This window comes from Sarcophilus harrisii, chromosome 3 (genome assembly GCF_902635505.1).
Source record: "Sarcophilus harrisii chromosome 3, mSarHar1.11, whole genome shotgun sequence".
Taxonomy (NCBI): Eukaryota; Metazoa; Chordata; class Mammalia; order Dasyuromorphia; family Dasyuridae; genus Sarcophilus; species Sarcophilus harrisii.
In genome coordinates, this window is record NC_045428.1 from 505,252,413 (window position 1) to 505,265,369 (window position 12,957).

The window sequence follows — 12,957 nt, forward strand, 5'->3', positions numbered from 1 at the left end:
GTTTTTGTGAAAAAATACTGTGGAAATATATATTAAGAACAGAGGAGTGTGGTGGTATGACAACTCTTTAAAAGTGCCTGGAGTCCAGTAAAATGCCTTTCCTTTGGGGAGGCTGTAGCTCATGAGTGTTGGAATCCACAGGGAACATCAGCCAAATGAGCAGGGGACTGGATATTCAGAAAGAGATTGACTTCATTTCCCCCCCCACCCAAAAGATGTTCACCAGTTTGAAACTTCAGCTACATAGAACATTCTATTTCTAATTAGTGATTGTGCATTTTCTCTTCCAGAATATCGGAGTTGACTGAAGGTTCCATATCATAGCTGGTATTTTCTACATTAAATTAATAACAATACCAATAGCAAACATTTATATAGTGACTACTATAAGCCAGGCAGTGTGCTAAATGTTTTACAAATATCTCATTTGATCCTCACAATAACCCTAGAAGGTAGGTGCTATTATTATCCCCATTTTACAAATGAGAAAATTGAGACAGTGACTTGCCAGGGTCACAGGGCTAGTAAATGACTAAGGCCAGATTTAAATGCAAGTTTTTCTGTCCACTTCACCACAAATGACTCAATTTGTGCTGAAAAAAAGACTGTAGACAAAGACTACAGAACAGAATAGCAAGAATTTTACCCAAGAGTCCCAGCCTTTCAAGAGTGGGATTATTATTCTCTACTCTCTCCATTGCACAATATCCTCTGCTTTTTTATGCTACATCAATCAATCAATTAATATGAGAGTTTTGCCCCTCTCCTGATACCTTCTACCAGAAAGTTTTCGTCTCTCTCTTTTCTTCCTAGTGAGCACCTGTTTCTGCACTCTTCTCCCTTCCATCTCCCTCTCTTCTAGTACACAAATGAGACATACAGTCTGCTATACGCTCCAAGCACAACCCTTGAAAATTCAATTTGTCCTAAGGGATAGAATGCCTAATTATAGCTCTTCTTGAAGGGAATTTAGAGGTAACCTAATCCAGATATACTTAACCTCTCAAGCTGTCTGGTGGTCTAGACTATGGCCCGCCTTTCAGAACCATATTTTAAAATATGTAAGATTATAAATGAGATGAATTATAATGAAATAAATAGATTATAGGTAGACACATGCACAAACAGATAGATGGATCACTGGATAGATAGATGACTGATATATGGATGGATCATTGGATAAAAAGGAAGATGGATGGATAGATAAATAGAAAGATAGATCATTGGATAGATAAACAGTCGGATCATTGGATCGATAGATGGATAATTAGATGAAAAGATAGATATTCGATAGATAGATATTAAAAACACACTAATGTTCAGAACCCTTAATTTGGTCCAATTTCCTCATTTTAGAGATGGAGAGATTGAGTTCCAAGAGTAGAAATAGCTTGCTTAAGGTCAAACGGCTAATACGTAATATCGCAGATAATTGAACCTAGGTTCTCTGATTCTGAATCTCAATTAGGAGGCTGTGATTTCTTTTTATTTTTAAAATTGATAATAGGGACAGAAAAGGGGGGAAAGCAGGGGTCTAGAAAGCGGAAGAAGACAGATTACAATGCATTCACTTGGATTTCTAAGTGGCTGTAATTGAATGATAATTGCCACGAGGTGCTGATGTCAGGTTCCATATTGGCCTCTTGACCTGACAGGACTCACTAGTGGAAATCTGTGCTGGATAATTACTGTTGGAATAAGGGCAGGCTTGATTATGATGCACAGGTCAATCACAGCAAGGTAACTCCAGGGACAATGCCTCGGAGCTCCCTCCCTGCTCCCCATCAGCACACATCTGTGACTCATTGCTCTGGGAGGCTTCCTTTCAAATTCCTTCACCTAGAGTCTCCCTGCTGAGCTGTCAGATGTGGATGGGGAGGGGGAGGAGTAAGGGAGGAGGAAAAGGAATGGCTGGCAGGATGCTGCCTTCAAAGCATCTGCATAGGAGACCCCCCTGCCCTCCCCCATGCCTTAGATGCATTTTAAATCAATTTGCAAGTCAGAAAAAAATTATTAAAGCTTCTGCAATGTGCAAGATACTATACTAGGTGCCAGGGATACAGAGTCCCAAATGAAATAGGTTCTCCCCTCAAGAAACTTACTTTAAGTGGGGAAGGAGGCAGAAAATATATGTTCAAAGATAAGTAAATGTATCATATATTTGATAATTATTTGGAAAAGGAGGAAAATTCTACCAACTGTGGGGAACAGGTGTAGCACCTGAGCTTTGATGTTATTTGAAGAGACAGGGGTTTGGAGGTAATCTATTTGAGACACAGGGGACCACCATCACAAAGGGACAGAAGTACAGGAGACAGCTACCTGATTATTTATTGGAATAGACCCTGAATGGTTATAACATACAGTAAGGCTGGAAATCTGGGTGGGAGGTGGATTATTCGGGTTTTAAATGCCTTGCAGATTCCTTTTCTTTGTTGGGACTGGAGTCTAGAAGAAGCAAGGTCAAATTTTCCCTCAGATGTTAACTCTATGACTCTAATTAAGTCCTTTAAGTTTTCTGGGCCTCAGTTTCCCTATCTATAAATTAGGGATAAGAATAGCATGTATTTGAGTGGATGATTGGGAAAATCAAATGAAATATAGATAGCAAGGGGAAAATATTTGACAAACTTTAAAAATATTGTAATTATGATTTTCAAAGATCAGCTTAGGATCCACTTCCTCCAGGGAATAGTTCTTTCTCCACTCAAATTTTCCTTTGCCCCATCACATTTTCTACAGACCATTTCTGGGTTCCCCAGTGCCTTCAACTTTCATATGACCTTCCATCTACTCTATGTATTACATTCATCTGTGCACATATCAAATTTCTTGCTCCCAGCAGAATATAAGCTCCTAGGGAAGGGAATGTAATATTATTTAATGTATTAATATATTTTAAATTATTTTATCTATAAAATACAATATATAATTTATAAATATCAAAACTAACTATAACTACACACATGTTTATATATATATATATATATAGAGAGAGAGAGAAGAGGAGAAAGAGAGAAGAGAGAAAGACAGACAGAAAAGGACAGAGAGGGAGAGAGGTGGGGAGGTGGAGGTAGCCATTGAATTTGTCCTTCAGTATGCTTTCTTTAATACAACAAACTTGGGCAATCATGGAGGTGTCTTGTCTCTCCACTAAAAGACTCACAACTCTAATTCAGGTCTAAATGTCCTTTCACTTGGACTTTAAAAGTTTTTTATTTTGCTCTCCCTTCTTCTAAAACATAGATAAGGCTTTAGGGAAAACTGGGAATTGAGGACTCATAATCCCAGAGCAATAGAGGGGACTTTTGAGAGCTGGTCATTTCCTTGAAGAGTGATTAATTGGAATGGTCAAGCAAATTCCAAGATCCTTTTGAGGGGAGGCACCCACCCATGTATTCCAACCTGAATCCTGTGTCCTGTTTCTAGGTCCTGTCAATCTTCCAGAATCCTAATACTGTCACATAAGTGCCAATTACATAGGCCAGCAAAATCCTTTCCTCAAAAAACATCTTTAAGAGGCAGATGGTACAAGTGACCACTTTTCCATTAGCATTTATACCATAGCATCCAGCATTTGTCTGGAATTGCTCTTATGTAAACACTTTCTACCAATTCAAATCCACAACTTATCCAGAGCTGCCTAGAAAGAAGAGAGGGTAATGGTTTGCCTAGGGTTCCACAGCTGGAAGATGCCAGATGTTAGATCTGAATTCAGAGTTTTCAGACTCACAGACTGGACTTTTCTTCACTGAGCACACTAGTTCCCAATACAGTTATTTAAAAAAAATCTTTAAGAATGACATTAGGAGGGGGAAGGTCTGCAGGTAAATAAAGCTCAATGTTTCTGTAGAATATTTCTGTAGAAAAAGACAGGTAACCAAGGGGAGGAGTTTAGAGAGACTTGCAAATGTGAAGGATCCAGGCTTATGTGACTAGCAAATGAAGGCATCACACCTGACTCAGATCTTTAGATTCCCAGGGCAGGGGGATTGTCATCAACCCATGACTACCTGTGGAACAAATTAAGTCATGTTTCCTTGCCTACCAAGAAAAAATAAAGAAATGTTTGGTTTTATATCATCTCTTCCCCATGAATAACTAACATGTCTTCTCATTCCCAGGATCAGAGGGTGCAGAGTTGATTGGATGGGTCAGTACCTAATCATCAATGATTTAATTGGAATCTCCTAATTGAGCCCGCTCAGTTCAGCAGGCACTCTTCAAAGGAATCGACCTGCTGATCTTGCAGAGAGGTATAGGGCGGTAGCAAACCAGCCTCACAGCCTTGTCTCTGAATGTTACTGAGTTAAATGAGAAACATCTGGAGTTGAAACAGGAGCCTCCAGGGTGCAGGATGCCAGCTCTCACTATTAAATTACCCTGGCTACTTGCTGTAACTGGAAACAACTTTTATAAGCGTCTTCTGATCATTCTGTTTATGACCCCCAATACTTTGAAGATGAGTTTCTTCGCCTTCCTTCTTCCCTCTGTCCCCTTTGTCTCCCCAAAGCTGTAAGGAACCCTCATTGAGGGCCATGATTCAGAAACATGATGCCATGAGGAGACTCAACACACGGATGTTTAAAAGGGAATAAAAGGAATACATAATGGATAATGGACGCCAAAATGTGGCATTTGTAGTTGACACACCAGGATGGCATTCTTTTTGAATGGGATCAGAAATTGGATGATGGAAAATGTTTGGCCAGGAGGTAAAACTCATTAACTTCAAGATCTTTCCATCTGTTAGTTATCAGTAACCCATGGGAAGGAGGCAGGTGACCAATAAAATATGTGTGTATGTGCATACACACATATACATTGGTTTCCTTTCTTTGTGGCCAGAGTTTGACATGGAAAATCTGTCAAAAAATGTGGGGCTCAGATCACAGTTGGATTGGGGAATCTTGTAATGGTTAATGAAAACTGGGCTTTCTCTGGACTAAAATGCTGAGGCAGACAGCCTAGAGCTACCCCATGTTCACAGACCTAAAGACTCAGACTATCAGTGCTGGGAGGTGGACCTTGTCATGGAAGTAGAAATGATGCTGACTTTGGAATCAGAGGATCTATATTTGCATCCTGGCTCTGCCAATGTACCTGGGGCAGATCATTAAACCATTTTTGCCTCAGTGCCTTATTTGTGAAATGAGGGGATTGGACTGGATCACCTCCAAACTTCATTTTGGCAACAAATTTATGGTCCTTCTGATAACTTCCAAACAGAAAATGTCAAAGTTAGAAGAGACATTAGAACAAACTTACAATATCAGGAGCGGGAGGCCAGTTAGTACAGACTGTCAGAACTGGAAGGCACCTCATAGGTTCACCCAGCTAAGGATGGAAAACTGAGGTGCAGGTAGACTAGTGAATGGAAGAGATCATTCTAAAACACGACTGACTTTTTCTTCCCACTGTGAGTCAAAGGGACAAAAATTAGATTATTTCCCAGTTACAATAAGAATAGATCCATTTATATAGAGAGCTTTATAGTTTAAAAAGCCATTTGCTTAAAACATATCTAGGTATTTGATAGTGCAAGTATTGTCATTCCTATTTTGTGAACAAGCATACTGAGGTTCAGGGAGTTGAAGACTTGGCTAAAGTTAAGGGGCAAAGAAATATAAACACCACCATTCAAAATTAGGTCCTGCCTCTTAAATAGCTACAGTACCTTCAATCTCTTTCTTATAGCATGGTCTGCTATTGTCCTCCTCGAAACAGCAATGCCTTGTTACTTCCTTCTTGAAATGTCATATTCAGAGTCAGATACAGCACTCCTAGCGTGTTTTATAGGGAATAGCACTCCCCTCCTTTTGAAGAGAACGGACTATTAACAAATCCTAAATTGCATCAGTTTGGGGGTCTGCCTGGTCACAGTGACTTCTCTAGACATGAATCCTCCATCCCACCCCTTGGAACTGGCATTTTGCCCCTTCTAAAGAAAAAGCCTTCTCTGTCTCTAGTGCTGTCTTCCCTTACCAGAGACAGCATCCAAGTGTCATTTTCTGCCTTCAGTGTTTTGTCAGCTTCAGAATTACACTATTATTAATCAACCAATCAATCAAATAATGTTCATTACCATTAATGAAGAAAAAGTAAGCTTTATTTATGTAATTATAAATGATTTAAAAACAATGGGATGATTATTAACACTTGAGACTGGCAACCTTCCCAGAGTAGTAAACTTAATTCTAATTCGGATCTTTACAAGGCAACAATCTTCCTGTTTTCCCATCCCTTCAAGAGACTTGTGGCACTGTGATGGAGTGAGAAGCAAGAGCCCTTACCTGGGAGTGAGAACCTGAGGTTTCAATTTTAGCTTGGTGGCAAAACAAGAATGAAACGTTGAATATGTCACTTAATTCCCTAGAGCCTTTGCTGCCACATGTGTAAAATGGGAACAAAAATACTGGAACTATACATCTCATAAAGTTATTGGAAAGTAGTACCTATTCAATTCAATTCAGCTAATCAAACATCAATTGATAATCACTGTGTGCCAGATACTGGGGATACAATGACAACAAGGGCCATGATTCTTATCCTCAAGAAGCTTATATTCTTTTAGAAGGGATGGCAGTACATACATATACAACACAGAGTGTAATGGGGACAAAGGGGAAATGCATGTTTTAGGGAATTTGGGGAAGGGAAGGAATATTTTTGACTAGTTAGAAGAGGCTTCATGGAAGAGATAGCACCTGATCTCAGCCCTGAAGGAAGATGAGAATTGTGAAAGGAGAAACATTTCAGAAGCACAGGATTTCAGAATTTGTGGGCACCTGGAAGTCCATGAAATTGAAACTATCCCTGGAAATAGATTCATTTCATAATATATAGGTTTAAGTTAGCCATTTTATTATTATTTATTATAGTATTGGCTAATGTCAATAATAATAATAATAATAGCTAACATTTATATACACTAATTATATAGTAGCATTATACTAAGCAGTTTACAATATTAGCTCATTTGATCTTTACAACTCTTCAAAGTAGGTTCTATTATTATCCCCATTTTATCACTGAGGAAAACTGAGATGAACAGAAATGTTAAATCACTTGCTCAGGGTCACATATCTAGTTTGTGTCTGAGATCAAACTTGAACTTGGGTTTCCTGATTCCAGGCCCAGAGCTATATCGACTGGGCAATCTAGCTTCTTCACTATTCATTAGGTATGGTGCTAAAGTGCTGGGGATACAGAGAAAGGTATAAGACAGGGAGAATACAGGTAAACCACTGTCTACAAACAAAAGATAGCAGAACTTATTTACAACAGCACATTCTATGTTTGCATAGTTCTAATTTTTTGGCATCTTTTCCACATATCAACTTTAAATCAGTCTCTCTTTAACTTCCACTCATTGTACCTAATTCTTCCCTCTGAGGTTAAATATATCTCATTACTATTTCACATGACAGATCTTCAAATACTAGAAGGCAACTATCATGCTTCTTCTTGGCCTTGTTTTCTCAGGAATAAACATTCCTAATTACTTTAGTGAATTCTCATATGGTATGACCCTAAGCCTATCTTTATTCTAGTTGTACTCCTCTGACTATTTTCCAGTTTATCAGTTTCCTCCTAATTCAATTTCAATTCAATAAACATTTATGAAGTGCTTACTTTGTTCTGGGAATTGTTCTGAATGTTAAGGATACAAAAGAGGCAAAAGACAGTCCCTGTCCTCAAGAAGTTTACAATCTAATGGAAGGACAATCTACAAATAAATGAATGACTAGCAAGTTAAATACAGAATAAATAGAAAATAATTAACAGAAGCAAGGCACTGGAATTAAATTGAGCACTTTCATATATAGAATTGCAGTCCAGCAATGGGAAAAGACTTGATGCAGTGCAAAGAGATAGAAGATAGGCTGTGAGTTCAGGGAACGAGCACCATTTAGTCAATTTAGAGCACAAAGTATAACAAAACGAATAGTATAAAAAAATGGAAAGGAAAAGTAGAGCCAAAATGTAAATGGCCTTGAATGCCAGGTTAAGGAGTTTGAAATTGAGGGACTAGTTTTGGAGTAAGGATGTGACAGGGTGAGACCTAAAATTTAGGAAGATAATTTTGACAGCTGTGTGAACTACACTGGAGAAATGAGGCAGGAAGACCAATTAGATTACAATTGTCCACAGGAAAGGTGATGAGAGCCCCAACTGAGCTAGCAGCTGTATGAGTAGACAGAGGAGGGCTGATGAAATTGTACTTTTGATGTTATGAAGAAATGTTTTTTAGTTTTACAGAAATCTGACATGAACAAGAAATTGGCACCATATCAAGGAACAAACAGCCATGACTTTACTGCTACAGCCAAATACATTTTGTTGATCTGACTTCAAAAAAACTGGCAAAGTTAAAACAATTTAAAAACAGAGTTAACTTACTTTTAGGAATGTAAAACATATAATCACAGGTCATTTCCAGTACAAGAAAAGTGAAATCTGCTCATTTAAACTTCTTAAAACTACTGAGACAAAGCACTGAGTGGTGCTGTTATTTATGATGCATTTCATGCAGTGTCAGTATAGGAATTCTCTCTATCAACACAGAAGAAATTTGTTCATAAATTTAATAGGTGATTCTTAGAATACAGCCTGAGACTCAGAAAGATAAGCATGACTTAAATAGGGTCACACAGCTAACACATGGAAAAGGCCAAATTTGAATCTAACCCTTCCTAATTCAAGGTCTGATACCCAAGGTTCTATGCCATCCTCTCTCTCCTATGTAGTCTATTCTGACATAACTCCCTCAGGTAGTTTCAATGTCAAAAAACCACAGTTCTGCTAAACTTAAACTTTAAAGGATGCCTACTCTATGTTGAAACTGCCAAATGAAGATAAACTTGTAATCTTTAGTGTAGGAGAATTCAGTAAGCCCAATGTGCAAGAACATTTATTTGTGCAATGAGGGGGAAAAAAGAATAACAAAGAACACTATGAAAATGTGATTTAGTAAAAAGCAAAGTGAGGCCGGCATTATGGTGGACTAGAAAGAGCACTGGATTTGAAGTCAGATCATTTCAGTTTGAAATACAGATCTACTTATGGACAACTAGAACCTTGGACAGCTCATTTCACCACTCCTTCCCTCAGTTTCCTATTCTCTAACATGAAAGGGCCTGGATGAGATGATCTCTATTTGAGTTCCTTCTAGCTCTCAATTGTACGATTGTCTGAGATCCAGAGGACTAAATGAGTTGGCTCAGGGTTGCAAAGAAGCAGAAGAATTCAGAGATGCTGATTTTAGTGTAGTCTCAATCAGATGCACACGGCTATGTCAAGGAGCTACCTAGACAGATACTAGTTTCTATCAGAGGCCAAGCCATTGCCATCTATAACTTATTAAGAAGGTGCTTATTGATCCTCTCCATTGCCTGGATCCTTCCTCCCTTTCTAGTCTTCACAGCTTGTATTCCTCTAAGCTAGTGGTTCTCAAAGTATGGTCTAGAGAATTGTGGGGATCTCTGAAACCCTTTTAGAGGGTCTACAAATTCAAAAATAGTTTTTATTTCCAATATGGTAAATGTCTATAAATAGAACCCAGATAAACAAAGCTTTGGAGAGATCCTCAATAATTTTTAATAGGATAAAGATACTGAAAACAACAGTTTGAGAACCACTGCAAACCTTCCAATGATTCCAAGAACACTAGTGTCCTTCCTGTTCCTTTTGCAAGACATTCCATCCCTCAACATTTATCAGACACTGGGGTGTGGGGAGATAAAGTATTGGGGAAGGTAGATGGTATAGTGGATATAACACCGGTACTGAAGTCAGGATGACTCCAGTTCAAATCCAGCCTCAGACACTTAACATTTCCTAGCTGTGTGGCCCTTTGCAAGTTACTTAACTCCCATTATCCCAGAAAAAAGAATAAGTTCTACTTCTTGAGGCCCTTATTTTTCAGTGTTTCCTACTTTATTGAGGTCATCCACTTACAGGCTCTAAGCAGGAAGCATTGGTGTGCTTGGGTTCAATTGAAACCACAGATATTCATAGTGCATGAGGACTAGAACCTGGGCAGCAATCACATTCCAAAGGCTTACTCATTACTGTACTGAGTACACATTCCCCATCCTAAGGAGTGCATTCATTCTGTCCAAACTTTAGCTGGTCATTGAGCCCAGGAACATGACACCAATGGAAAACATAGGAAGGAAGAGAACTAGAATATTATGGACTACACAGGATTTTGTCCAAGATACTGGTTTTCTTTTTTAAAAGGACCCTTAAGGATCGTAAAAAGCTAGGTAGGGGACCTGGTGAAATATCTACTATTCCATTCATTAATCTTTACAAGGCACTTTATCTCTCAACTCTGGGCATTTTTGTTGACTATTTTCCATGCCTGGAACACTCTCCCACCTCATCTTTGCCTCTTGGTTTCTCTGGATTCCTTTACATAAAGGAAAGCCTTTCCATATCTCCTTAGTGTCATCCCTCATGTAGGGATGATCTCATATAATTATTGATCAGCATGCATCTCCTAACTACTTGGAAGGGAGGAGATGGCATATACCTCCTATGCTGCCAGAATAGTAGGATTTAGAGAAGCCAGAAATGATGAGCTATAGCCCATGTGAATGACTGAGGAGATGGTTTCATGTTATAACTATGGTTGATTCTTCTAACTCCCTAAATTGGTTTGTCCTGTAAAAAGGGCAAGCACCAGATCCTCACATCTGGCCTAATTAAACATTATTGACGACCTTGGAGAGTTTTTGTTTATATGGTTTACATCCATAAATATTTACCATATGAGAAATTAAAATAGATAATTTTTTAAATTATGTATTTATTCTTTCATTTAAATAGTAATAATGCAGCTATTACATGTTAACATAAATAACATATTTTTATTAAAAATGGCTACATTTTCCAAAACAAAAAAAAGTGAGAATGGAATTGCTTCATATATTTTTGTAAATCTCTTAAATATCTGACTGAATAGAAAACATATGTATTCTTATATCTGCTTCTGCATTCAATATGCTATTTTGGTAAAAAATATATGAAGAAAATTTGGCCTCATACAGATATATTGTTGGAAAAGAGAGGAGTATTTTAAAAGGCAAATAAAGTCATAGTATTATTATGAAAATAGCTTAGACTTCACAGATGCCAGAAAAAGGTTTCTGGTTAGACCACACTTTGAGAACTGCTGTGACTGAACACAAGGAACAATTTTGCCTTCAACCCTTAAGGGGAAGTAAGAGGAAAGTTAATTCAGCAATATTTACTAAACTTTCATAATGAACAAGGCATGGTGAGAGGTGTTAAAGATGTAAAGTCAAAAATAGTCCCTGCCCTCAGGGAGCTTACATTCTAATGTAGATACAATAATTATTCACAGAGAAAAAATGTAAATTTCTTGAACAAGGGTATGGTAACATCTGTGGGGATCAGGCAAAGGGGTGGGCAGAAGAAGAGAAGGTGTATTTCAGGCATAAGAGGCAAGAGAAAAGATGTTAGAATCAAATAATTTAATTCATGTTAGTTGAAAGAGATAGTTCCTATCTACTTGATGGGAAGAAAAGTGAAAAAAAAGATAAGGCAAAAAAAGTTAGGTTGGTGCAATTGTGGAGGGTCTCCAATGCCAATTAAGAAGTCTATATTTTATCTTCTAGGACATAGGGAGCCTCAAAAATGTATTGAGCTGAGGAATGACCATAAGGATAATAACTAATAGAAATGAAGTTTTCATGGGACTCTATTATATGTGACCTAACAGGACCAGAAGAAGTACAAAGAATATAAGGAAGAGTCTTGGAGGACCTGTATTTTCTCTGGGTGCTTCCCTATTTTATTCTTAACTAGACTATTCTGTTAGATTGGCAGTCTGATCCCCCATACCAAACTTGCACTATTTCTGTTCTTTCCTCTCTTTTCTTTTTCCTTATATTTGAGATTTTGGGTTATATGAACCTGTGTTACATCCTACATGGCCCCTAGGATAGGTATTGATCAAAGTCTCTTTGCAAGACAGGCTGCACACTTTATTGTTTCCTGCTTAATAGTATTTTGTTTTTTTCCAATTACATTTAAAGATATAAAGATTCATTTTTATAAGATTTTCAGTTCCAAATTTTTCTCTCTCCTTTTCATTCCCCTTCCATGATGGCAAGCAATCTGATATAGGCTAAACATGGATGCACGGTTTATTGTAATATATATATTCTCAATTTATATAAGTCATTGTGATAGATTTGCACATTTGTGCTTGAGGTAGAAATGTCTCCCAAAATAATGAGCTTACTTTTTCTCCTAAAACACTCTTATCTTTCTCTAGAGGGAGGTCAACACAATTCAAGGGTTATTAACTACATGTAAAAGATCTCATTGGTTATTAGGGAGAATCAAATTGGATCCAAATCTCTATCCAGATTATTGTTTGTAAAAAACCACTAAGATTCACAGGATCTCAGAGTTGGAAGAAAACTGAAACATCACTTTTTTACTAAGAGGTCTTACTCTTATTTTTGGTGTAATGGATTCCTTTGACAGTCACCCTTCTTCCTCTGTTGAGGAAACTGAAGCAAACCAAAGTTAAATGATTTGTTCAGTCACACAGCTACAAATGTGTAAGGTCCTATTTGCACTCACAGCTGCCTGACTTCAGGCTTCTATTCATTGTGCCACCTTGCCACCCCTAAACCAATCATATTGAAAGACAATTATAAAAAAAATTATGCACATATATAAATTCAAGGACCTCAGACTAAGAATCTCTATAGTTATGGAGCATTTTAAAAAATCATTGCAATTAGCAATGTTTATTTTTAATGAATGCAAAATATAAACATATATGAATAAATATCCTCTACTAAATGGGAGAGAAAATTTCTGGGAGACTCAGAATCTTTCTTTGAAGGGTTGTGATGGATTTGAGCTATTAGACTTATTTTACACAGCTTCAAAGGAGATCTAGGAGCAATA

General features: G+C 37.6%; 1 protein-coding gene across 2 annotated transcripts in view; it reads right to left on the reverse strand.

Moving 5' to 3' along the window:
- The window catches only part of TENM4 (teneurin transmembrane protein 4), a 1,164,499-nt gene that overhangs the window by 911,983 nt on the left and 239,559 nt on the right, over window positions 1–12,957 (reverse strand). The window lies entirely within an intron of this gene.